General features: G+C 41.8%; 1 protein-coding gene across 4 annotated transcripts in view; it reads left to right on the top strand.

Moving 5' to 3' along the window:
• The first annotated feature begins 3,876 nt into the window (after positions 1–3,876).
• The window catches only part of LOC111254741 (uncharacterized), a 288,233-nt gene continuing 264,525 nt past the window's right edge, over positions 3,877–27,584 (top strand). Inside the window, exons 1-5 of one of the 4 annotated variants that reach the window (XM_086975229.1) lie at positions 3,877–5,135; positions 15,366–15,458; positions 23,827–24,003; positions 25,017–25,155; positions 26,024–26,082. The gene's annotated coding sequence lies outside the window, so the exon portion shown is untranslated. Of the gene's footprint in view, positions 5,136–15,365; positions 15,459–23,826; positions 24,004–25,016; positions 25,156–26,023; positions 26,083–27,584 lie in introns of those variants that run through there. The other 3 variants (XM_086975230.1, XM_086975228.1, XM_086975227.1) reach the window with 3 other exon arrangements.

Here is a 27,584-nt window from a genome sequence, read left to right on the forward strand (position 1 = left end):
CTTTAAATCATATCATAGAATTTTATACCTACATCTATAAAATGTATGTGCATCTATGAAATGTAAGTGCACACCGAAAAAATACATACACTTTCAGTGTATGATATTTTTTCCGGTGTGTACGGTGAGTGAAAAACGAATCGTATCCGTCTCCGAAACAGAACTTGTCTATCGCCAAGTCGCTTGAGGATGTTATAAATTAAAAAAAAAAAACTTCTTGCAGTGTTCGCCGCTTGATTAGGGCTTACTAAAAGAAGTTCGTGCTAACGAAAATACTGATCAAATATGTATATATGGGGTTCGCTTACGCCACTTAACGAACCTCGATTACACAAAATTGTTAGCAAAAACCATTGCTTTATCCATCTCCTTACAGCTTGTACTCAGCCTCTACGCTTAGTAAAACGTTTTAACAGTCCTGTTACGCTGCTGCAGTTATTCCATCTGACGAATTTTTTTCGTGCTATACCCAATCTATTATCTCGTTAGAGCTATCGGGTTTCTGTACCCATAATGCAGGCAATCAATGTTCTTGTGCTATTGATTCCGTTGTCCTGTTAACGTTATCCTACTATTTTATCCTAGTCATCTGTCCAATACATACAGGTTAATCTTAACTGCCCTTACAGTTACCCCGTTGCACTGATTCTGTGTCTCTATTGAAATATTCCACCAACGGTGTTACTTTGTTGCCCCCTTTAGGGATAAAACAATAGGCCGATTATTGATGAACTATCTATTTTGCCCTGCCATTGCAATTAATCAGCTGCGAAGTTGCATGTGTCCTGCTTTCCGAGGCATTAACTGACCTCAGCTTTAAAATTGCCACTGTAAAATCAAACAATTTCTACTCTACCTGTAGAAAGTTGATCTTCGGTTTTATACAGAGTATTAGTTTGAGGTTTTATCTGACTCAAACCTCTTGCTGTGTTACGGTCAATCTCGGTCTGACGTTACAAATACCCCCTATTTTTTTTTGTTGTCTTTTCATTGCAACGAATCCCTTCTATGACCTTAAGGGCAACATATTTAATCAACTTCCAGCCAATTCCAAAAATTCCGAAATCAGTTTTCCCAAAATCACCCTTTTACACAACAAGCGCGAACAAACTATGCTTACTTTGCAGTGCCTGAAAAACGGACAGCTTTTTAATATGAGCCTTTTAAAAGATCACCACGGATACCAAATAAATTCCCCCAAAAAACTTAAGCATTTCAAAATTTATTCTCGGCAAAAAATCTGAAAGCTGTCTACAAAATCGAGCGGGTAGTCATTCCAAAAGAAAGATTCACCAACTCATAAAGAATCAGATTAGTACGGTATATTCCAGTGGAGCAGATTTTCGGACAGATAGGCTCACAAGCAAGTACGGATATTTATGAAAAAAATACTGTAATAATGTATATATATATATATAGTACAACGTACTTTGTAGTCACCCACGGACATTTCGTATGACAATCCCGCGACTGAAATAAATCTAATTAAGTACATTCGTCGACTATTTTAAAAACAGCAACGGGCAGGGTATCTCGCAGTTAGATCTTGCCAAACAGAAAGTACGATACGTCTATGAGCCTCATCGTCGTACGCTATACTGTGCAAGTCGAAAACGGGCACATGAGACCGGAGGTGAGCAGGCCATATTTTTCTTATCTTTTAGTGAGAAATTTTCCGTTTATCTGCGTCAGTAGAATAGGAGCATTACGGTAATGTATGCCCGAGGCCTCGTAGCAATTTCAGTTGTTCGACCTAAAAAAGCCGCCGTCGCTCGACCGCAGTGACAGTCGCTACCCTTCAACCGAGCAAACGACACCAGCGCATGATGATAATGATCAGCAATAGTCCCAGGTGGGGTTTTGTTGCTCATGCTTTTCTTTTTTTATTCGCAGACAGGTACTTACTGTTCCGCTGACCTCATTCTCGCAGAATCCTAAAATACATACAATCAACATAGATCGTGCGAATCGCCGTTCTTCTCCTGAATGCTATAAACAGCTCAGGCCGTTGTAACTAGAGAGATTGTTAGTTAGATTTTAGCTTGATTTCTTTCAGTGGTCTTTTACGTTATTCTTCCGTCCTCTTCCTGCGCTTTCTCTTTATTTGTATGCTTCTTCCGTTCAGTAATAATTTTGTCGATTTCAATAATATCATCGCCTTGTTGACATATTTACGACGAACTCGCCAAGTGAGACAGACGCCGCCCTGCGTCCAGCCTGACCTCACCAGCTTTGTATCAGCTGGTTGCCCATAGAAGGACGCGCCGTTTGCTCCTAACGTCCGCGCTCCCGCCCTCCCAGCCGTCTTTTCTGGTAACATCTGCCGGCGCTACATCCGTTATTACTGATATGTTTTCTGTCATTACGATGCTATCCGTCGGATGGTCGATCGAGTAAGCGGCGACGTCAAATAGCTGTTCATCAGTGAATCACCACTATGGTCGGCTCTGTTAGTGTCATTCTACATTTTCTGTTACCTGCTGCCTGTGATGAATAGTTGACGCCTATAGAGACACAATTACGTGACAAAATTTCTTTCTTGAAAAGTCGGCCGGTGTGCTACTCCTTGCCTATCTTGATACGTCATTTTAAGTGATGGTATTCCAAGGCATCTGCCCAGTTCCTGCTTCAGCTACTTCAGGATTGTACTGCAGCTCCACGATCAAATGAGAATAGTGTTTCAACAAACAGATATTGCACAGAAACTTATTAAGGCATATGGTGCCATATAAGGTAATAAACAAGAAGGGTCAGCTGTCTCGAGTCGTTGAGACAGCCACTTCTACCTTACTACCATCAGACATGCGCGCCGGTCGTCTCTCGAAGTTCCTCGCTGGTTGGATGAGCCAGAATTCTTCCACAAGCCTCCAACCAGCTATACAAATTTTTCGTTACAACAAATAGTGCCATATCACCAACCTAAATTCACCGTACCGATGGTAGCTAGCGACCGTGACGTGTAGAGCGGTTTCGTTACCTCTTTTTCTTTGTATCTTCCTGAATGAAGCTAGCGTAGCTGTTGCCTTTGTCGACAGTGCGGTACGTTATTAGCAAAGGCGGCCACAGCAGATGTAGCCAACCAGTCAGCATTTTCCTGTCTTCATAGCATGAGCGCAACTAAATAGCTGAACACGCACATATGTAAAAAGGGGTATCCGCTGCCACGACATTCGGCTTAAAGAAACCATTGCAGGATCTGGATCGCTTATCGTGGATTGGATTGCACATTGACGAAAAGATGGATAGAAGACAGGTGACAAAACAGACTAAAACACAATGGGGCAGAAAGGTCGACATGAGGAGTGCAAGAAGCAAGCGTGGAGTAAAAAGTTTAGCGGAACGCTAAACAAGCGAGACCACTAAGTACAACTCGAAAGCTTTGCTAAATAGGACAGAGAAGAAAGGATACGCGCCGCGATTTCGAAGGCATCCAAAGCAGGGCAGGCGAAGATAGACGATAATAATGCACCACCTCTGCGAGCGACGGCAAGTGGCTTAAACCCACAAGCACGTGACCTCGATAACAGTTTTGCCCGTGGTACAGCTGGCCGATAACAACAACCTTTATCGGGGGGAGAAAGAGAAGGGGGGGGGGGGTGGAATCCGCGAAAATTAGCGGAACCACGTGAGACAAGCAAAACTTCAGACTTTTCTTCTTCTACGTGACGCACACGCCCGCTACCATCGTTCCTCCCGACCCTTCTCGCCAGCTATTGCTTTGCGCCTTCTATCAGCTGCTGCTGCTACTGATCCATATATACCGATTGTCCGGCGTGTCTGTCATTGTTACGTATCTGAGTCGTGAGCCATCGTCTGATCTTCCTCTCATTCAGTGCGTTTTATCGTGTCTCGATCACAGCAGCGGTAACGGTAGCAGAACAACAATGTCTGCCTGGGTAAAATAACTGAAAATATTAATATTAATAGTCGTAGCCATCGTACCTTACGTAAATGGTCACAGCGCTAGCGGCCATAGCGAGTAGTGTTGAGTCTGGATAGACGCCGGTTGTCATAGTCATGATGCTGGTTGTAGAGGCGGTAGTACCAGCGACCGTAGTGACGGCCGTGAGTTGTCTGTAGGCAGTGGGTAACAGTAGCGGCAATCAGCAGTGGCCAGCGGGTGGGCGTGCATAGCATTCAACAAGTGTGTATAGCAAACTGCTGGCGCATGCGCGACGGCTGCCCCAACGATCTAACGACGGGGTTTGCCCCTCAGGACAAACAATGTTGGTGGCTCCATCTCGTGGCGCAGGACTAGCCAGAAGGCCGGGAGGAGAGTTCACAATGATCCTAGGCATCTCCAATTCAGTTTCCAGCTAGCCTGTGCTCGCTCCTGTGGCCACGGCGAATTACAGTCGCAGCCGTACCAGCTGCAATAGTAGAAGGAGTAGTACTTAACGTAAGCGACAGAACAGGACTAGCAAAAGGACCAATAGGACCAACAGGCGACGATTAACACGGGATAGACAAAAGGCCAACTGAACGGGAAAAAGCTACTGAGAAAATCGGGGTGCAGAGTGCAGCATTTGCAGTAGCCGGCAGCCACTACGGAGTCACTGCTTCTATCGCCATTTGTCACTGACCAGCAAGCGTTGATCAGAACGGATAACCGTGAACCGCAAATGCCGAAGCACGGTCACGACAGCATAGTGCATGCACGTTTAACACGTACGTACGAGGTGCAATAATGGATTATTGACGTCTTCCTGTCGTTGACAATGTACTACTGCGAGGCAGTGGCAGCTGGCTGACAAGCGGCGACGAGCTGTGGCTCGTCGAACAGCCGATCAAGCCGGCCAAAAACAGAAAACGCGGTCAACAACGAAAGTGATCACAACAACAATATCGTCATCATCATCAACAGTTCCAATAACTGGATTAAAAACAACCGTCAAGCATGAGTGGGACTAAGTGGCGTGTACATGTTGCTTTGCGCCTCCGACGATGAACGACGTCAAAGCGAAAGCCGAAGCCGTCCAGAGGTCTAGTGCGAGCTGATGGATAAGAAGCAGGCAAAATCAGATCGAGTGATGTTAGATCTGCTCTAGGATAGCCTAAACTGTTTTGGTTTGGCCTCTTCAAGTTGTTGTGGCTTTGAGGACGTACGTAAAAACAACAAGGCGCCAATTTTCATAGTAAGATTTTTTCATCCGTTATTGGATAGTGGTGTCTACATTCTGCCGCGGCACTACCTGAAGATTGTTATCAGTTGAAGATTACTATCATTATTATTATTAACCGCAAAGAAGTGCGTCTATAAGCGGCCAGGCACAATAGTTAAAACCACGCAGTGATTACTTTGTTATTTCACTTCGACCGATAGCTTGTTGCATTTGTTCCTTCTTCCTCACTCGTACGTCAAGCACCAAATCAGAACTATCGTTGTCAAGTAATGAATTATTTCGCATGTCCGACGTTCAGCCTGATCATTGATGTTTTGCCAGGAAGCGATCAAGTGAGCTAAACCGTTCTCTTCTAGTTCCTCCGGGGGCTATTAGTTAAACAATTACTGGCACAATTATCGCTCCCGTCCGAGCACAATATACAAGGATTCCTAGGGCGATGGTTATTACGGCCCCGTTTCATCGAAGCGCTGTGTATGTCGTTGTTATTCATTTCGTGCTGCCGGGTTTTCAGTGATTTGATAATTACTCAGATCCGTTCCGTCTGTTCCTGTGCCCCTCGATGTATCCTATCCGGCGAAATTTTCTTGTCACTACTTTTTGATCCGGCAAACAAGTTTGCGTTCAGCCCTCTGATCAGTTCCGCCACAACAGTTAACTACCGTCCACCGATAACGGCTGTTCGTGGTCGTTACTTCCAAAGTACCTCCGAAACCAGGTTCCTACTGCTGTTTTCGTTATCAATATCAGTTCTCAAATGTGTTTGCGTCTCATACGAATGTCGTTAGTTCAAGAATGTGTTGTCAGTTTTAGCGGACATTTATGACGATGATCGACTTAATTATTATTGTGATGTGAGGTTCCATCAGCATAGGATAATTTTCGTGTAAAGTGCTCCTTTATAAAATCGTGCGTGTTTGTGTTCAAGGAGTGCACTTGCCGATCAGCTGGCAAACGGTCACGATCAGCCAACCAGGCTATGCATTTATATAGAGATCCTTATCGACCAGCCGCGAGGATTTGTGGTTAGTGTATGTCTGTGCGTTTATGGTCGTGCTGTTATTACGATCAGCTACTACGAGTGACTAATTTGAATTGGTTTCTCAAGCGACTGGATTGCTGACTTGGGTCCGTTTTGCCTTTAGTCGCGAGCGAGACGCACGAGCTATCAGAATAAGAAGCTCACATAAACGGTAACAGTAGAAATCGCACTATGACCGCCAAGCCGCGTCTCCGCCATTCGCAGCCGCCTAGATGGGCACGTCTTGGAACAAAGCGCATTAGCTCTCAGCACTCGCTCAGCGCTTGCAGACGACACTGACGTAACCTGTTGTTGTTGAGGGGGCCTCTTGCCGCTACTGTTGCCTGTAGTCCGGGACAGCCTCATAGTCCATGCACAAGCAATTGTTTTTCTTCTGCATAAATACGCACCTAGGACATGGCTGCATGAGGAAAGGTTCCAATAGCCAGCAGTGTAAAGACGACTGATATACTTACTCAAAACGACAAAGAATTAAACGCTCATATGGAGGTAATAATTGAGACCAACATCAGAGACTGAAAAGGGTCATTTAATGACATGCTAAAATCTGTTTAGGTAATACTTGCTAGGATCTGACCTGTACAGTTTAGCTACGCTCCCTTAACATATTTATAAAGAACATCTGCTAAAACGAGAAGATATCGAAAGGTACTGGTGGGCTGATGCTGTTATCGAGTGTGATCACTGTCGATTTGACAATGCTTCGAATTAATTTAGAAGTGACAAAACTTTCCAAGAGGACTTTACGTCGTGGAAGGGCATACGCTCGATAAGGATTTACTTCTGTTGTGTAAAGGGCCTTTAATGTAAAGTGATGACTAATAGGAACCAGGAGACAGTAGCAGTGTAGTCTCCACTCGATTTTACATCTGACGGTGGGTAGCAAATTGATCGTGTGTGGAATCGGTCTTCGTTCGTGCGACAATGCCACCAGCTCTGTATCTATGAAGTTTGAACATCTCATTATTGTCGTCAATACCATCATGACTGTCTAACGAAGTAGAGCCACTCTTTTGCTAGTCCGGCTTCTATGCGCAATCGACAAATGTTACATTGAATCTGAAAAAGCATAAGTTTTCATAAGAACACAACTATTAATAAAAATTATACTAATTGTATCCCTAGTCAGCCGGCAAAAATTCACTAAAGCAAATCAAACCTCAAAGTATTACACCGATACTTCAGTTGGTAGGCTCACCGGAAATCAATTCGTCCTTAATTTATTCTCATGATTTAACTTGAAGAGTGGACGATATCCTGTTTAATTTGAATCTGAAAAAGACTGCGTAAGCTCGATTCGGCAGGCAACAGCTGGCGACTGGTATCCGTTGTCCAATGAAGTGCGCAGCTGTCCTCAGACCAGGAAAAATACTGGTTAAATTGAAAATCGCGCCGTTCCATTAGAGAGATCGGCGTTTCTTTATAGCAACTTGTCGAATTTTTGTAGTGGTTACATCCAGGAGGCCTTCATTTATATACTAATAACATATTATTGGTATACGGCTAATAAAGCGTTTTGAAAGGTTTCCTCAGCTAAATAATCAATATACTGATCGAAATAAACGGAACCTATGACTTAGAGAAGCAGGTAACGGCCTTGGACCTGAGGACCGTTTCCTGATATCTTAACAAATGGTCGTGTAGAATAACATTGAGATGAATAACGCAATAAAATTGGGCCTTGTTTACAACCCGTAGCCCCTTTTTCTATCCACACCAAAACCACTACGTGCTTCTACGCATTGCATATGTGGCGGAATAAAACTAGTTTCAGAAACATTAAAATTTGCGTCTCTTTCAATACAGCTCATCTACTTTGTTCGACGATTTTTGTGCTGTTCTTACCAGTTAGAAGAAACGATTCTCAACTAGTTTTCTATTTATCAAACGACGCATACGAGGTGGTGCATGGCTAGCGTGAACCTACTTGTATCTCAACTTGGATAAGTTGACTAATTATACAGTGAAGTTTACAGTTCCTCTTTAGTCACTGGAAGGAATTGATAATACGATCTTGACAGCTACATAAGCACGTGCGTCAATCTAAGACCGCTTTGGATGCAAATTTTCCCGTTCGGCAGGACAAACACAAACACTGGCTCGTTACCAGAAAATATGGCCTGGCGGACATCTAAGCTGCAGATTCATTGCGGACACGTAGAGCTAATCAATTTTAGTCTACATGCGTGTGTGTTTGTATCAAATAACAAAAAAAAAACTCGGATAACTTTTAAAAAGTAACTAAACTTGAACCTTTGAAGAAAGCGTGTTTTTTTAATGGCCCTCGACTAAATTGCCCCGCAACGTTTGGCTTTGAAGTCTCCTCGGACAAGGTGTGCGAGCCCGGCCTCCTAGCTACGTAATCCACCCATACGCATTGCCCCGGTTTCGTTATAGTTCCTCTTACCGCAAAGGTACTTTGTTGTGAGAAAGTTATCTATTGAATTATTCTGCGCTGATGTCCTGATTTGTGACTCAAGAGAGACGGGCCATGCAACAAGCCCTAATAGCGCCTTACTTATAACTAGAACAAAATTTAGTTATGCAAATTCTTAAATGAACATCAACTTTAAGATAATCGAAACGCTATTAAACTTGATCGTACGCTGTAATTAAGGAAACGTGCATAGTAAAAAGAGAGAATACACTCGTTGTCTCGTCCCTCAGTTTAACATCGAGGAGCTAACACAGTCTTCTAAAACTAAACAATACCACATAACAGCAACCAACACATTATAGGCGAGTGTTGATTAGAGTATGCTAGCATTACCTGCACACCATTTTATCATCGCCGTTCTATAAAAGTGATCGATCCGTGTAGAATCTCGTGCACATAATATTACACTCGTAGCATATTATGTTATATTGAAACATTAATGTACGGATTCATTTGCAAGGGCGCTAAGCTAATAGTGACCAACAGAGCTGCGTTTTAGGACCAGGGTGAAACAAGTTATGTAGACCACTACATGTAACCCAGGATTCCTTTGGGTAATGCCAAAAGAAAAGATTGAAAATACTAATTTATTTCAGGGTACAGCTTGGTCTGTTAAAACTCTGCGTATATACTCTGCAGGGTAAAACAGGCGACGATGTTCCTGCTCTCGTTGCACCGCACGACAACAGAGAACAAATTTTCCCTTTGTGGCTTTGTTGACAGACGGGTTTTCTCGCACGAAATCATTAGCGGCATATATGGCTTTATTTTTGGCTGGTATAGCCCAGTTTTTTGAGACTCGGTGGGCTATGGAATGGAGTCTTTAACATTATTGAATTGTTCAAGTCGTTTGTAAGTTGCGCGGTGAAATGTTTTCTGGAAACACACTGGTCTCAGCGGCAGTCTCATGATATCCTAAATAATTGGTGAATGGATCAATAATAAAATAGGACAAATTTTAAAATATTGCGTCCTCGTCTTATTGTTGTATAGGACTGAACAGCGTCGAAAGAGCGAATAAGCCCATTCATTGTCGAATAGAACTCTGGCATTCTCAATCATATGTGTCCAGTCGTTATAGACAATCCACATCAATCATCGAAGTATTCTGAATATTGGACTCAGAGCACCGTCTAAATAACTACTACCACTCTCCAGAAAAATATAAATAGATTTTCCTCGTAGTTATTCGATCTGTGACAGCTTCGAGGCTAATATTGATTGAGTGTTGTATTTTATTTACTTACTGGCAACGTAGAGGCAAATCTTAAGTCAGACGTAAGAAAGTACGACAGGTCGAATGAATCCTCCCAAATTTGCAGAGTTTAGTGAGCTTCAATCGTTTTTGTTAACGTTTTCTTTAGTTCTGTGAAAGGAAGGTCGTATTAAATAGAAATGCAAAAGAAATTTTGTTGTCTGCATATTGACATGTATATGATTTAACGTTTCACACAGAGAAGATTATTAAAAGTATGTCGTTTGAATATATGATACAACGGTTTTTAGACAAACTAATTTGAGATCAGCACACATTGGCCCAAAAACAAGTGATACGGTTAGCAGTACTAACAGTGCCGTGTTTTCGCCTATCTCAAAAACTCACATGTCACATATCAGTACTTTATTCAGTTATCGTTATCGCATTCGTTCGTGCATATAAATCGTAGTCTATCTGCCATTATGACCTGTATAATGCAGCCTGATAAGTATCTGCACACTGCACGTTATCATACAGTGGGATATCACTGATACATGCAAGGTAATACAATTACGCACGACGCTTTTACGAGTGAATTAATTTGAAAAAAATTTAATAGTTTGAATATTCTAAAAGTATTCAGTCTCGATACAAATATTGCATCTTCCCTACTAGGTTGGTGCTGGGAAGATCGAAAATATATGGTTGGTAGTAAGTTATGCTTTGATACATTTCCCTGTTGGCGTCTTGCGTTCGAGTTGTCTACGCGGGCACCGCCACTGTAAAATTATCAATAGCAGTACTCATGTTATTAATCATGTGCGATGATGCGAAATCGATTAATTAAAAACATGCTTGTACTCCATATCGTTCGTAAATGAGCGGGGGATTAGCAGACAGCCAAATAGTAAATACGGCAGCATTTGCGATGATGCAACGTAACCCTGTGATACTGTCCTTCTTTAGAAATTTATTGCCGATGATGGGAATCGATTAAAGTGGCACCAGCAAGTGTCGTACAGAATATGGATGACATTTCTTGTTGACGAACCTAGCACTGAGACGGCTAATCAAAGAACTTGAAGGGACTGGCTCGTGGATAAAGTGAGGCCAGGGATCACAAGTCAAACGAATCAACCACAACACAGAGGTAGCTCGGAGCGGCGTAGGTGTCGGCCCAATGACCTCAACGCAACGACAAATCGGCCTATTAAGGAACACTGCGCTACATATTTTGGCGAAAGGGTCGCATCTTCATTTCTACGGAACACAGTCGATCCATTAATTAATCACCACAAGCGTTGTTTATTCGCTGATTACACGTTGGACCGCACAACAAATGCAGTCGATCTCTCTCATCCCCTACTCTGTTCTAGTGAAACCCATTTTTAGCTGAATTGTTATGAGAGCACAAAGTATCCTCATTTGGGGTACAAAGAACCCAACAAAATCCGTTAAGGAATAAACTTGCCCACAAAGGGCTACTGTGTAGTACGACTTGTAGAGCACAGGTGTCATTAAGTGCTTGCATTTTTGAGCATGGTGATAGCATGACAGCAAAAGTCACTAAGGAACCCTAGCGCGACATCTTGAATACTATTCTGTGTACCGAAATAAGCATGCTGGACGTAAGTGATCTATAGTTTCAGCAAACGATCTGTTTGCTGAGAGCTGTGTCCCCAAACCACCAGATCTTGTTACGCGGACCGGACTGGGCAAAAAATCTTTATTTTCCATTCGAGGGCATTATTGTACAATGAAATACAAGATTTTGGCTGATTTTCTACTATTGTTATTATTATTACCTGCTAGTTTTTGCAAATAATGAGTAAATCAAAGATCATTTTTCTCAGCCTAGAAAAGGCAACGCAACGAACGTCAAGTTGGTTTTCCAGCACACACATTTGTAGTCGTATGAGCGTCCGCGAGACAATTTTCCCGCGTTACAAGGTGAAACACTGTATATGAATTCTTTCTATGTATTCGTACTCAACACATATGGGGCCGCAGTATTCGCATGTATCGAAAAACGCCGACGTTATGTTGAATCAATGTACACCCTTTTGGGAACCGTTGCCAAATCAACGCAAAAGGGGGCTTTAGATATCGAGGACTAGTGGAAACTGAGAATGGGACAATTATTAATAGCTATTATTTTATTACACCTAGAATGAAATGACCTGTCGAAAGGACACTTTTGCTAGTTTCTTATTTATTAGAAATGATCTCTATTACATCACCCGGATTTTTTGGAGGCTATACATTTCGAGACAGATAGCTTCAAAAGCAGACGAAAAGTTTCCACAAGCAGTTTTCTACTCTATCTAGGAGCCAAGCGTAGAACTATAGCAAATATGATGTGTGCTTTTACCCATTAATCGGCTTTATTTTTGGGCCATAGGATGACCGTTTGTATCGTTAGGCTAAGGTCCGTTATAAGCTGAGTCTCGCTCGAGTGACATTTTAATTGTGTTATGCGATGAACAGAACTTAGTAATATCTTTTGAGGGTGATATAATGGTCTGTTTAGTTCAGAAGTGATTGCTCAAAAGAACTTGCCTTGCATTGTTAATTAAAGTTATCTTTTGTTCACTCAGCCGATGAGATTGCTATTAGCGGCTATAAAACTGTTGGTAGTGCAACTGATAATTTTTCAGACTACATGAAGAAATACTAGCGATTATATCGGAAAGAACGTGACACAGGATCCGTCATGTTTGGCCAGTTGGTAAGAGTCATTATCCGAACGGCTAATTATATTATCGATTCAGACAACAGTTGAAAAATAGATGGTAATATCGTGAAATCTAGCAACTTTGCACTGATAGAACAGCTTTACTCCACTCTGTTAATTGAAATAATGCTTATATACATTAGGATGTGAAGATATTTTATTGCAGAAATATTAAGATCATCAAAACACGTAAGAGATGAACTCTCAGGAGAGAGTGGCAAAAAATCAACCGGCCTATAACAAAATCCTTGATTTACTTACGCCAACATACGAACGGTTAACGGCCTGTATTCCATAGGCCTCCGTGTACACTGTACAATGTGCATCGAAAAAAAACTGCGAATAAACTGTTCAAACGGATAAGTTGAGTATATCTTCCTTGTTCCAAGTAACACTGTAGCTGGCATCCTCAAAGTTACTGTTTACGAAAGCTGACTTACCTACGAACTGCTCCTGACACATATTTAATTTAGTAATTACTGAAAAAACAGATTTTACATTGCTGAAACAAACTAGTAGAAAGAAGTTTACCCGCTGTTAAGGTAAAAAAAAAAGATAAATAAAATTACTCATTCGTACGTCTATCCTCAAATATATATCTTCCCTTAGAGATACATAGGTTATTTTACGTCGAAAAGATTTCATAATCATTTTTTCAACTAATTAAAGGCATAATTTTTTCGTGCCTAGGAAACGTGTCGAAAACTAGCATGATTTGCCATTCGGCTAGGAAATTTGTTTAGGCGGAATAAAGCGGTAACTGTGTTAAAAAAAAAATCGTTGTAGCTTGTTGTGAGTCCTCAACGAAACAAACGGTCTCCCAATTATAATTTAGGCCTTCGTCTCTATTTTTCGATATACTACTTGCACTTCATCGCATCCGAAATGCAATTACCTGTGAAGCAAAAATATATAAGTACGACCTCAGCCTCAATGTACAAAGCAATTATTGCTAACTAACCGGCATATAGAGTTGACTTGTTCGGCTGTGAAAGATGGTGACACAGTAAACGGTGGTCAACGGTGCGCGCTTATTAGATATCTATTGCTGATTATTCAAATAGAAAACTAGTGACTTGTCGAACGTTCATGGAAATTTATATTGTCAAAGGATATACATTTCGAGAAGAAGCTTCGCTACGCGTGGCGGCATCGGCGGCGTGACCGCTGCATGCAACCTTAACGCCTGCGTCCTTTCTCTCTTTGCTGCAGTGTTATCCTCCACCATTGCTCCAAATGGTTCACGTTCAGCAACCCTATAACGTCCGTGTCACGATGTACGCCTGCCGTTAGCCGATCGCGGCGTTGCCGCTGGTCCGTTCGCTCGCTTTGACCCTGGCTTGCGTTCTCCAAAGGCGAGCAGAGGGACTACACGCAGAGGAATGGAGAAAGAGAGACAGCGCGTGAGCGGAACAAGGGCGGACGGACAAAGAAAACGACAGACTTCATCGACGGCACTTTCAAGCCGCCACGCCGTGCGCCCGTTGCGTTACTCGTACCAACACTAACGATAGTGCTCCAATATCCGAGAAGTGATTAATAGATTATTAACAACTATACTGTAAGACAGCTTCTTCTTAATTGGAACCTTGGCCTGATGCTCGTCGTTGAATTCTATAAAATGGCGACTGTTAGAGCTGGCAGGGTGTATCCTCTCCTGTCATGCATTCTTCTATAGGATGGGAGGGATCTGTCCCACCTTGGTCTCCTTTCACGCATGATCCCCCCAAAGAGACAAACAAGAAGCATCTGAGACCTAAGACAGGCTATGCTTGCTGTTAGAACGTACCAGACGAGCAGGTATACCATACCATACAATACAATACAACATAAAAAAGAATACAAATTCCTGTCAGAGTGAGAGGAGCTCGCCCGAAGATGCAGGAATAGTGTTGCTTGCTCAGTTATCCGTTGCAAACCATGTCAGGCAACTCCAAAAGCCAGCGGGAACATACGGCCTGTGCGAAGGAGCTCGTGGCCAAAGGTCGTAATACGACAGCGATCGTAATTCTTGTTATGAACTGTCGAGGCCAACCGGAAAATCGCAGCACGTAGTTGAGGGGACGAGCGAAATTAGGCGTTCTGCAGATTGTTGCTTTTGTCTGGCTATATCCGTGATGATCGAACGGCCATTACCGGCTGCTAACGGTGAGGACTCGCTCATGGTCTGGCCATTGCTGCCGCTAATGGGGAGCAGCTAGCTTCGCAGGCTGCCTTAGCTGATTGTTTTTCTATATCGTTTCAGGAATATTATTTATCTATACCAGATCTGCATTATTATTCTGTGTACTACTTAGCAACCTTGAGCCTTTCACGACGCACTGAGAAAAATTAAGAAACTACATATATATACATAGGCTCTACAACAGGTACTTACACGCTCTTTAGGCCTATACTAAGTCCCCTAACATGTCAATACTGACCTGGCCACTTTTTCAAGTTGTCAAACCAGGACAATATACAGGGTTGCGAAATACTAAGTTGTGCAGCATTCTATATTTGTTCTATGAAGAAACAACAGATTACTAACAGAATCGATGTAACAAGATAACAATCATGGGTGTGGCGTTGCTGATAAATCTATATATATATATTGTACATAATATAACACATATGACGACTAACCCTGTGCAAATGGTTTTATTCTAAGCTGAACGCCTTGTCCATGAACATATATAAATTGTACGATATACAAACGCTATATATATCTATGTTTATATAAGATATATACAGCACTTAACGCCGCATCACTGGAAGTGTACAGCTAATACTAATCTAAACAAAATAACAGGTAAAAATAATCCAGTGTTGCTACGTGTTGAGCTTTTCAGGGTGAGCACGTACCACATTATACTTTGTGCCGTAAATATTATGAGTTTAAAGCAAAAGACAGTGCTGAATAACAACTGACCTAGACAAACTTGGTAAGTCTGATCATAATTTAGAGCCATTTCGGACAACTAATCTAGAAATTTTAATCTAATAATAACTAAGAAATTTTAATTATTTTAACAGCATCATAATGTGCATTTTTATGTTACCGTTGTTCTTCATCAACAACCGCTCCAAAGTCATACTTTATAACCGATGAAGGCACAGTTTTATATTCATATCGTAAAGCGAACGCGAGGCGTCGAAGATACGATGTACATAAGGCCAAATATGCCTATTGAAATGCCTATGAATCCGGGACGACTCTTAAAGTATCGCTTTCAACAAGTTAATTAACAGTAAAAAGCAGAATAAGGTTAACAATTACGTCATGGTTGAACTAGAATATGTTGTTTTCTAACGTTAAATGACATGTATACAGGTTAATATTTACTTTACTCTTTATATAAAATGATATACATACAATAGATATACATTTATTATATGCGTTCGGCGTAGTTTGTAGTTAGTTATTGTAGCTCGCAAAAATTATCGATCAACAACGACGATGGGTGTCCAGACATCTTCCTTGAGTTAGAACAGCATTAGTTCTGTTGTTTTAAAGACAAAGGGCAGGTTTCGATTACGAATTGCTTAGCTATTTATTAAACAAGGTCGAGACGCAGAAAACACGCCGACAAAAACTGGTCCTATTAATGCCCTTTCGTAGAAATGGGTGTAATTGACTATTGTCGGCGCCCCCTGTCCACCCCTTGAAGCGTAAACTACAGGTACAAGCTTTTCTTTTTTTTAATTATGTAGTACGGTTCATCGGTGTCTTGGTGGCAGTCATTCTAAATGAGCTTCATTTAATAAATCACTTTTGCGACCTTTTTAATTATTTATTATAGTTTACCGTATTAATCCTCTACGTAGAGTCTAGCCCGACATGGGAGCATTTTTTGTCTTCAGGTCGAGTGTGTCGTGCAATGTGTGACTTTTTTGTTGGTGAAGCAGCGCCATTTTTGCTGAGCTAGTACATAAATTCTTCCCTCTAAATTGCAGCTGGCGTTCGACAGACATTCAGTGCCGTTTATTGTAGGGACGCACAGATTCAAGGAGTATTCTATAGATGGATGCCCTCTATGCCTGCACGGCCATTCGCGTTTGTTTAAGCCGTAACAGTACTAAGGTGCCGTCCTTGATAGTCTAAAAAGAATCGCTTCTATCCATGTGGTACCAACAGTAAACTGGACGTGAACAGCTCTCGAGGCCGCTGACTTATTTTAGCAGTGCCTAGCGTCCTTCAAGCAAGACGTTCAGGGCTGCGAAGTAATACGCGAAGAGAAACGCATTAATAAGGTTCCATGTTCGAGATAATGAGCTCCACATGCGATTTTGTTGCAAGATTTACCAAGTACGTCCGTTACAAAAAATAAGAACCGTCTTTTTAATTTTGGGCTGAACCGTTCAACTGAATCGCTCTCGGGCTCACATCCATGTCTTAGTACACTCGTTCTAATTAGCGGTGCTCGATATTGAGAATAAGCCAGGTAGTCTGGTGGAGCGCGTCGGTGGATTTTTACTAGCCATAACTCATGTACATTAACGCGACCACTATATGGCTGTATTTTAGAAGGCAGGATCATAAAGCCTTGACTTAAGGACATGCCGATGTGCATCTGCGTAGCACTATGCGGCGTCCTGTGATCAACGCGTTCGAAGGCGTTGCGAACATTGCGGTACGAGCGTAGCAAAGCATTAACGGATAAACAGATGCCAGTAACTTTACCCATTTCTATAGACATACTCTAGTAATGCTTGGCAGCCATCGGTAGACAAGCAGTCTTACAAAAATGTCTAATCTAAATCAGTACTGGATAGATAAATCGTTTAAATGCACAATGACAGTTATACTATTATAATCGTCACCATACCTAGCTTGATTAATTAAACTCTCGTTAAAATTCCCGGCTGAAATAAAATGCTACATAAGCTTTTTGTTTTTTTCTTTCTTTGTTATTACACTTTTAATAGTTAGCACATGCATTTCACTGTTGCATGTCGAACAATGGCTACTATTGGACTACTAATGGACTGCTATTAGAAAAACCGTGTCCTTGTAACAGTTGTACATCTCCATTCGGGCAGCGGGGGCTGCAACTTGTCACCCCCAATTTCATTTCAACATAGCATAAACGTGATGCAAGCTTGTGAATTCGTGCCTGTGTGTGAATAGCTAACGTAAACACAATTACTCCTAATAATAGTTTGGCAAGAAAGAAGCTGTCGGTGCTGCTTCGATAACCATATTTGATAACTTTGTATTAGCTTTATATCTAACAAAGCGTGCCTGCACTTTCATATATTTTTCGTTCTATATGGTTCTGCCATTTTTGCCTTTCGCTTTTGAGACAATGGTAAGGACGCGCTTATTGACTCATTTCTGCTACTACGATATGTACTGTTTACTCCCGTTTCTTTGATCTGATAATACTAGCTACTTTCCTTTTTAGTGTTGTCTCTGGATGGATGGCCGTAATACAGAGAAAATTAAAGGTAACAAGCCAACGACAGATAACGAAAGGATGCGATCGGCTCTGACTTACGGGATCTTCGACCTTGAGAAGCTGAGTGCCCTAATATTTTAATATTCTTCAAAGTTCCTTGGCGTTTAACTCCGAGTTTCCTTACTTCAACCTTCCCCGAACCGTTTTGCTACCTTTTTGTTTGCAAGACAGAACCGCGCTGGCGACAAAGCGCTTCACGTATGCGAAAAGAGATGCGTACTAAACAGGCTCCTAAGGAATATCGATTGGAGCAAAGCGGTAGGTTTTTGAGGGTTTCAGAAACGGATTATGTGGTAAAGAGATTTTTGCGTTGAAAGACCTACGCTAGTTCAATTGTCGTCGTCGTCGTCGTCTTTGTGCCTTCAACGTGGGCTCAATAGGTGTTGCTGGCACTGATCTATATATAAGAGAGTGACTCAATAGCGTTTTCTACAGGCTCGTTGCATTTCGAAGTCTTACTCACTTAGCGCACGTTAGGACAGTCGTGTTTGGGTGCCGTGCAGTTTGCACGCTGTGAAGGTGGCACGGGGCAACAAAAAAGGAAGAACAAGGTGTTCAGTCGCAAATATGGACAGAACAGACGATACCTGCCGGTTTCACCGCCGCCATCGAAAGAGTCAAAAAGCCGCCAAAAAACGGGAAGCTACTTGGATATGTGAGCATTACCACTTACACCGTTACAACTGGTTCTATCAACCGTCGTTGGCTCCGTCGTTGAGATACCACGACGATATCTTAGTCTTAAAACCGTTCGACAGTACCAAGAAGGAGCGCCTTTTTCAAAAGTATACTGGCAACAGCAGAAGAAGGAAGGAGGCGGTGGGGGAAGCCGAGAAGAAAGAGAGAGAGTGCGAAGAAAAAAAATGGACAAAGAGTATCGGCAGGCGCAGAGTACCTAGCCGCTGCTGGCACTGATACTACAAGATAAAGTAGGCAAGTGGCAAACTTGGACACTTCGTTTGATCTCGTTGGGGGCCAGTTCTCTGTGGCCACAGCCATTGCCCGACCTGTTTTCTGACTGCGTGTCGCTTAACAGGCAGCTTTTGATGTAGGGTTCCGTTCAATGTTTGCCTTTTGTGCTTTTCTCTTCCAAATATTACGCTTCTTCCGCCGAAAGTGCATGAAACGCTAAAGAGAGAACTTGCATGGCTATGGTACGCTTACGGCTTTTTGCTGCGAATGGGGTTAGCCACGGGACCAGATGCTCTGCTACATGTCTGAAAGCTGGTAAGCGACAAGAGGTCAAATCGGATTGACAGATAAACTAAAGGATAACCTAGTTCAAGCGGTCCGTTGGCATACTATGCGTACAATAGGCGTGCACATGCCGTCTTGACCCTACTTTCAGGCTTCGTTTGCCAACGCCTTGCGTTTTGTATTACCTTTCGTAACGCGTTAGACGCGTAAGGCGATTTCGTGTATTACTATTGAGATGCTTGACTATTGCTGAACTCTGACGGTCCTATCTAACATTCTTACCTATGTAGCTAGTTTTTTACACTTGTGCCGTATTGTTCCGAGCAGTCATTCGTGTGTCACTACGAATCAAGATATTATTGCTCTCTGGCCCTTCGTTCTGTTGTTTCTTTGTTTTTACTGAATATAGGTTTAAATTCCAAATCTTGGAATCTTGGTTATAACAAAGGTCGGAGCTATAGATGTTTTGAAATGAGAATTATTTATAATGTACTTTATTATATTGTGTCACTTTTACGGAATGCGTGAGCTTAATAAAAGCATACGTCGTTATCATTCCCGTACAGCTGTGCCGTTCGGCGTAAAAAGTAGTAAGCATGGTAAAAAGCTAGTTTTTATTCACAGATACTATTAGTAAATTTTAAGCGATCACTATAGAAACCCGCTACAATTGATGGTATCGAGATGACCTCGTCTGCCCTACTGCGCAGTTCGTGACGCTAACCATGTTAATGCGTCATACATACATCTAGTCGAATGAAGACATGGCACACGTTTGTTTCAATGAGTTATAATACTTCCACGCGTCTTGCAACGGCATGACTTCGGCGCCCTTTCTTGTGGATGCACTGATATTTTGGGCTGACCGGCGTTCCCTTCTCAACGCGGCCGGATGTGTATTGCTTGTGAAAAGATCAAATAGTACACTTCAGAAATTAACTTATAATGAAAACATTTATTGAAAATAGTTTGTCAAGGTAACGGTTAGTTCGACTCTGTTTCAATATGGACTTGATCACAACATTTCCAACCAGTAAAACACAGGTAATACGTTTTAACTACTAATAATATTATTTATTTGCTGTTCACTGTTGACAAAAATAGCTCACATAAACGACTGCGTATATAGGTGTCACTCTGTTAGCATATCCATACTTGTAGTTTTTCTTGGAACAGTCGCTTCCGTTTCCATAGTCGGTTTTATTATCTTTTCGTCGCGGTCTGCTTCGTGTCACTTTCGAGAAAAACGTCTCTTGCAAAAGTACCGCATGGCGGCGCCTGTTGCGTTCTAAAGCACGCCAACGCTTACAGCATTATGTTACATTTACATATGTGCTCCCCCTGCTGTTGCCCCCCCCCTGAACGACCGCAACGACACTGGGTCCAGTCTGCCTGCGTTCGCGGTTTTTGGTAATTAAGGCCTGGTGACCAGTCGTAGCAAGTATTAGCAGTTATTCCACTTCCTTGATTCTATCTACTTGCCACTCGTTTTCCTTGTTCCTCTTCGTTTGTCTTTCTCGTGTTGAACATTATTCGTTTCTCCTGCGTTTCCCGTCGTTTTTCTCGTGTTCTTGCTACTGTCCCACGTTATCTTCTTTCGTTTGTTCACAACGAGTCGAAGTTTGCACCGTACTACAATTTGAGCGTGGTCTTGTAGAAAACAGCCAACATTCGGCGCTCAGCCACGCTCGCTACTGGCGCCGCTGGTGGCGATTCCTACTGATTTTTCCTGTCGTTATTCGATTCGAGTGGGCGGCCGTAGAGTCAGCCCATAAAGTGGGCGCTATGGACGAAAGAAGCAATGGGCGCATGAAGAGATGGAAGAGAAATTTAGGTATCTATCCCCAACTCGTCGAGCCTTCTCACGAACTCGTTTGCACGCATAGTGAGGAGGAACATATCGTTAAGGAAGAAATCCGACTTCAGCAAGGCGTTCGGCAAATGACGATGAAGGTGATTCTGTTAAGTGAGGGAGTCGTGTTTGTAGGCTAAGGGCGCACATCCGGATGAACGAGTCGAGTAGGATACATGGTCAAACTTGGGCACAAGATTGCAGAAAGAGAACAGGGTCGCCCGCCGGATTTCTTCGTTCGCTAATGCTCAATAGACTGGATAGAAAATGTGAGGGGTTATCCTGAAGCCGGGTACACAATAACTGTGGGTTTCTCTGAGCAGCAGGCCTTGATAGGTCTGTTCAATATTGTTCGCTGTCAAATACTAAATGCGGTGCGCTCGTATCGCAGCACACGCAGAAAATGACAAATCGCGTCGGGCCGCAGCACGTGGCAGCCATATTAAAAGCTGTCTAACGAACTGCAACGAAAGCGCTGCAAAACGTGTCCAACGTGCGTGGCCTAGGCACGTGCACGGCCGAACGTACACTGCAATGTACAAAGGAACCGGCGGCAGCTATTGAATACCACCGGCTAAAATACAATCTCATATGAGTTCGTAGCTCACGTTGGATGGTCTTTTAGCATCTGGAGAGGCTTACCTTAGATGGCATTCTAACCTGTAGCAGGCTGGACTTCGTATCCTTTACCGAGGCAACAACAAGCGTCATTGGTTGAGCCAGCCAATTTGCAGCTACTTTCGTTTATCAACTAACGGAAATTGTTAAACTATCCAGAGTTGTCATCCTACATACAGTAGAGAGTTCATAACAAGTAAGACGGCAAAGGATCCCTACGCAGAACCCAACGAACGTGCATTCACGACAGTAAATCGAAATACTTCGTGAAATTGCTTAGTCAATTAGAGGAGCGGCCTCTTAAAAAGACTCCAGTTGACTGATGTGGATTCTCCTTAACATAAGGAGTCCAAAATTGGGACGGAGCCAGAAAGGAGAATAGGCCAACGCACGAGACATTAGGAAAAATCGAAAATACTTCTTAGAATGCATTACGTATATTTGAAAGTCAAGAAGTGTTTTAAAACAAAGCACTGCCAATACTACAACAAAAGTGAACCTAAATCTCGAATGTTTTCTATCATTAACATGAGAATGCTCCCTTTGTCAGGCAGTAACGTATAAAACGACGAAGATAAACGTATTATTGCAGACTGCACATTTTCCAACGTTTTCTATTAAATAATCAGAAATTTAACGATTCTGTTCGTGGACGTCAATACAAATACAAAAAGTCGCACACGACGCAAATGAGGCACGAACAGCACAGAAAAGCTGAAAGAATATTCCCACAGAAGATAAATATTGGTGGCACATCATTAGTAGTACATGACTACCCCTACAATGGTCGTTCAGCTTGCTACAATATATTAAACAGTGTCTCCATTAATATAGATAGAGGTAACGTAACGTATCAAAGTGGACCCTAAATATGGACAGTTACTGTCCATGCTAGCCATGTATGTCCACGACAAACCTATAAAGCTGCTTTTTTAGACGGTACGGCATGTAGTGCCGTCAACAAGAATTTCAGTAGAATGTGCTCAATAGCAGAATTTTTGCTATTTTCCATATGGCGCTCGAGATCTGTTTTGTATTTTTGACATACGCTTGCGTATTTCGTAAATGAAGTAAGCCACAAATCAACATTTTGTACGGTGTCAACGCTTATACGAAAAGATGTTATTTAAACAGAAGGCGAGAACGACTCAAAGACGCCGATAATAGCTGCTTACGGTTTTTTGCGTGATAAATTCCAACGAGAAACCCAATTCATAGGGTTTTTGTTCCCGGAGCTGAACAAGAAAGCTTAACTGCACGAAGCAGAGATTATGCTAGCTCGATCGTGAGCGGAAAGTCTCAGCTCGGTCATAGATTGTAATGGCTTTCGTTTTTTTTTTTTTTGTATTGACTCGAAATGAATATGGAAGTAGTTATACCAAAGATTGATGCCGACAAGGATCGTTTAGAGCTATGCTGTACCCAAATTGGAAGTTTAAGCTGGAAAACAAATATTAACCGGCCCTTCACCATTCTGGTATTATGGTACAATTTCGCCTGCAGAATTCACATTGATAAAGGAATCTTATACAATGCGGCCTGAAAATACACATCACTTTAGTATTTATATTAACTATGCAAGCTAATAAACAATATCTTTCTATTCTTGATCCATGCGTGTCAGAAGATTGCGAGACAACACGAACATCTTGTTGTTGATAGGAGTAAATAGTTCGCACCCATGTGCTTGTCTGACTCTCGAACGAACGCCACAGCGCACATTAGCTTTTATTTATCGGTCCAACCTTTATATCAGTCGAGCAAAGCTTATAGGCTAAATGTTAGTGAATGAAGTATATTTAGAAGGCAATAGTTGTGACGATCTATTTGCGGCTTTGAATGAAGTCTCTATTCTTAATAAAGGCTTTAGGACAAAAAAAAAAGCGTAATCAACAAAACTATCTACAAACAAATTGCAACGGCCTATGTTACCTCAAATTTACAGCTTCTAACGCTGATTGATACTGTGTAACGCTGATGAACTTTATTTGTTAATAAAGCGCTTTGCTCGATCTCAATCTACTTACCTAAGCCGATATAATTATAGTTGTGATGTAATTGGCAAATGCGGTTTTGCTTAGATTGTCCAACGTTTCTAGATTTGTTTCTTCTATTTCTGACAATAAACTAGACTTTTTAATATCTAATCTGGATGCTGGTGTTGTAATTTTTCTTTCATTCCAGCATTCAATAAAGCTCAAAGCCGGTGGCTTTCCTATCAAACCACGGCGCTCTTTGGCTACCTGGCTCTGTTGTAGTTTTGTGAATCCCCGCTGTTTGCTGCCCACGGAGGCCAAACAATGACACCAGCCCCTGAAAAGTATGCCAGCGTGTCCCGAGTACTTCGAACGTACCACCAAGGTAAGTTCCGTCTACAAGTGAGATTCAAGCTGTACCTCGCATGAGTGAAATCGCTCTTAAGACAAAAAAAAAACGTGTAAACGTAAAGTGTTCGTGTAACAAAACGGGAATGGTAGTCAGTAGCAGAATCCAACTCTAAGATATTCTCACAGAGTGGTTAACAGAGGACACGACCGACACTGGAAGGCTATAGGGCGTAAGACCTGAATGCTCGTATTGAATTCGTAGTAACGCAGCTGTTTGAATAACAAGGGTCTATAGCACATTATAGCAAATTAAGGCTACATACGAACCTATTAAGATTTTAGTGCTTGTTACTAAAAGTGTCAGACCTCTCCAAAGATAACAAAAGCAGTTAATGAAGACGAAGACACACAGACATCAACAACAGATTTGGATGCTCCTAGGGTTTTCATATGCCTGCAATACTAAACCTAGGCGACACTAAGGTAGAACAACGTTCATATATGAACATGACCTTATTAACGTCGAAATCTAAGATTCAATATTGCAATCCTCAACTTCAATCTCAAGTTTTTCCCCTAGTAATCGTACGAGGTTCTCCAACTAAACTGATCTCTGAAAGTGATATGGATATATCCTACAATCCAGGTTACCGAGGGTCAGCCGTTGTAGGTGTCAGTAAGACGGCAAGAAGACAGTCTTGTGAAAAGCATCAGTTGTGTTCAAAAATATACATATATTTAAAACTTGCCAAGTTTTACACTATCCAATGAGTGTAGTAACGATAAATAAATGGAAAATTATTATATAAACGTTTTTGCGATGCGGTTCATCTAACCTGTTTCATGTTTTTCGTATGAACGCTTCAACTAGAATTCACGGTACATGGATAACGAGTTTTGTGACGTTCCAAAAATTGCAAAGAATTTTGTACGGGGTACGATATGTCCTATACGTTCAGACCACCCCTTTTACTTTAAGAAAAAAAAATGTATTTGTAAAAAATTTTAGTTAAAATCTTCCATGACTAACATACGAATCGTTGTAAGGTATATTTTCATGGGAACGTTCAACCTCTGCTAGCGTACGTTGCGAAGAAGATTGCAAAACTAGATATTTGAGACCGAGCAGCAAAATCCTCGCCGACCGGATTACGTCCTACTTAAATGAGCTTCTGCGTAGTAGCTTGTAAGCGGTTCGATTCAATTATGTGTATATATACATGAGAAACCTATCCTTTTCTATTGTTAGCGGCGTTGTTTTATGTAAGAGAAACTGGGTCATCATTCAAATGTAGTGAGTTTTACGCGCTTATGTGACCTGAATACTGCGCCAGCTACCGAACACCAACGTTGCGACAAGCAGGCAGGATATTCTCCCTATTCTAAATTTCATCAGGTCATCGGGTTTTTTTTCGGCGATATGTTGGCGATTTACTACTTTCGACAATGATTTCGGTGATCTTACCGGTATTTGTCTCACGGTGCAGAGACCGTAGGGGTATCTAGCCTAATCTCTCCGTGGAACTAGCATTCGTTCGAAAGCTGCTTGGTCTCCTGGACATCTGGCACATGTAGGAGTCAAAATATTATACTAAACTCGCTTGTACGATGATGCCATATTGGGTATGATGACCTTCATTATCGTAGGATAGATTTTATTGGTTTTACTACAGTTTACAAGCTACCTGTAGGTTAAACAGTAGGCATGACGGTTTACAACGGAAAGATAAACAAGACCATATATGTTTTGATTGTACTTCCAGTTAGTAACAGAAAATGAACGATGAGAAAGCTCGGGTAGTAGATAATACCGAAGAATAATAGTTTGAAATTGTACTTGATGCTAATATTTCTGCCAATCAAACGTTTTTAGAAGGGTTGTAGTACTGCACACATGTTTATGTAGTTAAAAACTGATGATAGCAATTTTGTGTTGGATCATGTGTGTTGTGTGTGAATATGACAGACAATGATTCCATATTTGAGAATAACCTTATTTTATAACGCTGCGATACTTAGCGACACTGTTTTTTTCTCGAAAACTGTTTACTCAGATATCGTCACCCGGACGTTCAGCAGGCGTGTTGTAGTGGGCCATAGAAAATTTTAACAGGTAAGAATAGATTTTCGATCCTGAAGCTACAGAGGCCTAAACAGCTTGCCATATAAGGCCGGCATTTGGCAGAGGTTCTGTTACTAAAAATAGCTTTTATTTAAAACATTCCGGTAAAGCAACGCATGCGAGAGTGAGCCTCGAGGGCGACACCCTGCGAAAGTAAATAATAAAGTATTGAATGCTATTATGACCGACTTATTTCAAAGCGTACGAGCGTTTGCATTCAGGATTGGCGCCCCTAAAAATACCACACTTCTTCACTTAGGCCAAACGAATGAAGTAAAAAAATAAAACAAATCGATGTAATAAAAAATCAATACAGGGACGCTTGCTCCTCTTTACTCTCACATTACAATAGTGACCCGTCCTTTGGCTCAAATCGTTCGATCTGTACGATAACCGCAGACGATCATACCAATAGGTGGGGTACAGTTCAGCCGGCGTGGCATTACTTAAAAGCAAATGTCTAGTTGCAAAAGCTTGTGATGCCTCTTTTGTGATCTAATGCAGGCGTTATCCACTGCAGCTTCATGGACCCTGATTTGTCGACTACTGTTGTTGAAAGGTACTGCGAAAAATATTTGTCAACGATGTTTTTCGAAGGCAAGGGCAGAGTGTTTGGAAAAAATTAGCAGTATATTTGCAGTTCTTCATGGATGATCTTTTAAACGCCTTAATTCAATTTCAAATCGTATTGACCTTGAGATAAAGGGGTGACCATATCGGGATAATAATTTCAGTTAGATTTTGATAACATGCTGACCAACTGAAGGCATTTCAGACTATTGATTCGAAGTCAAAGATAGACACACTTCGTGATGAGAGCTAAGCGCCTAAAGCAAAGCTCAGACGAAAAGCATTGAGCAATTTACTCTACAAGGTTGAAGTGCAAAGGAGAGAAATGTTCATTGCAATAGGAAGTGCTATAGGAATAAGTCAAGTGCTACGGGGTAGCCTAATGGCTAGAACACGCTGAGGGAAAACCTAAGCCAGCATAAATATCGAAATACCCAATTAGGCCTCGTATGATTGGATTTCTGGGACAGGGGTATACGGGAGAAATGCAGCAGGGTAACCGAAAGGCTAGGACAAACTTATGAGTCGATTAAAATAAGGTTACGGAAAAAAACCTGATCGAAAAAAAGAATTAAAGGAATAGCTGCCGATATTTGAAATTAGTCAGGAGCTTATTGAAAATATAGCTCGACTTGAAAGATCCTTAAATTAAAAAATGTTAATACTCTTATACACTGCCAGATCAAGTTGTAGAACTTCCTCGGAGACGAACTCTTGGCGTACCGCCGACAGCTCATTCAATGCATAGTTCAATCCAACTCCTCTGTGCTTTACGGTTTCCTTTACCAAGCCATCCAGAGAATCAGCAACAGTGCGTGCCAAAACAGCAGGAGTGATTCGTAACCCCTTCAACGTGACAGTCTGTTGTGCATCGAATTTCTCAGACGCCAAACGTGTCTATATGCAAGCGTGCCTCGCCCAGT

The sequence above is a fragment of the Varroa destructor genome, unplaced genomic scaffold (assembly GCF_002443255.2).
Source record: "Varroa destructor unplaced genomic scaffold, Vdes_3.0 BEIS01000007.1, whole genome shotgun sequence".
NCBI lineage: Eukaryota > Metazoa > Arthropoda > Arachnida > Mesostigmata > Varroidae > Varroa > Varroa destructor.